This window comes from Penaeus monodon, chromosome 21 (assembly GCF_015228065.2).
Source record: "Penaeus monodon isolate SGIC_2016 chromosome 21, NSTDA_Pmon_1, whole genome shotgun sequence".
In the NCBI taxonomy this organism is placed as follows: Eukaryota; Metazoa; Arthropoda; class Malacostraca; order Decapoda; family Penaeidae; genus Penaeus; species Penaeus monodon.
Window position 1 is genome coordinate 45627525 of NC_051406.1, and position 620 is coordinate 45628144.

Genomic DNA, 620 nt, shown 5'->3' on the forward strand with positions numbered 1-620 from the left:
GGGGGGGTTTAAAGCACTGGAAAAAAACACTCGGCAAATTCCCGTTGCACTTTTGCCCCGGGGTTACTCCGGGGGGAATCGGTGGATTGTGTTTTTGAGCCACAACGGATGTGGGGAGGCTTAACCCCGGGGATTGTGGGCATGCCGGGACCAGGGGGACCCAGGGGGACCCAGGGGGCATGCATGTCTATCCCCCAATGCATTGGATTTTTTAAGTGGGGCACTAAAAGGTGATTTTTGGCCATTATGCAGGTTTTGAAGTGAACCCCCTCAGGGGTTTTGACTAAAAATCATTTTATAACCTCATTCACTGCAAATGTTGGTGCCCAAATTGAGAAAAGGGGGGAATTATGGGATTCCCAAGCCTCTCATTTTTTCTCTAAAGCAGCTGATGCAAAGGGCCCCCAAACTTTTCCCCAGTATGGTGCAAAAATACACGTTATCATTGGGTTAATTGGGAGAGGCTGAGTTATTTATTTTGCCCATGTAGGGCCCAAGTCGTCTTGCCAGTAAAATGGGTTTGTTTTTTTGACCCGTGGGTCCCCAGCCATTGATGTGAAAATGTTAGATGAAAAAATTTGGCAATTTTGTAGTAGGAGCACTAAGTAGGAGAGACCAAG

General features: G+C 47.4%; 1 protein-coding gene across 1 annotated transcript in view; it reads left to right on the forward strand.

Annotated features, from left to right (window-relative positions):
* The window catches only part of LOC119586688 (pre-mRNA-processing factor 39-like), a gene marked incomplete in the record, with an annotated part of 65208 nt that overhangs the window by 20904 nt on the left and 43684 nt on the right, over positions 1-620 (forward strand).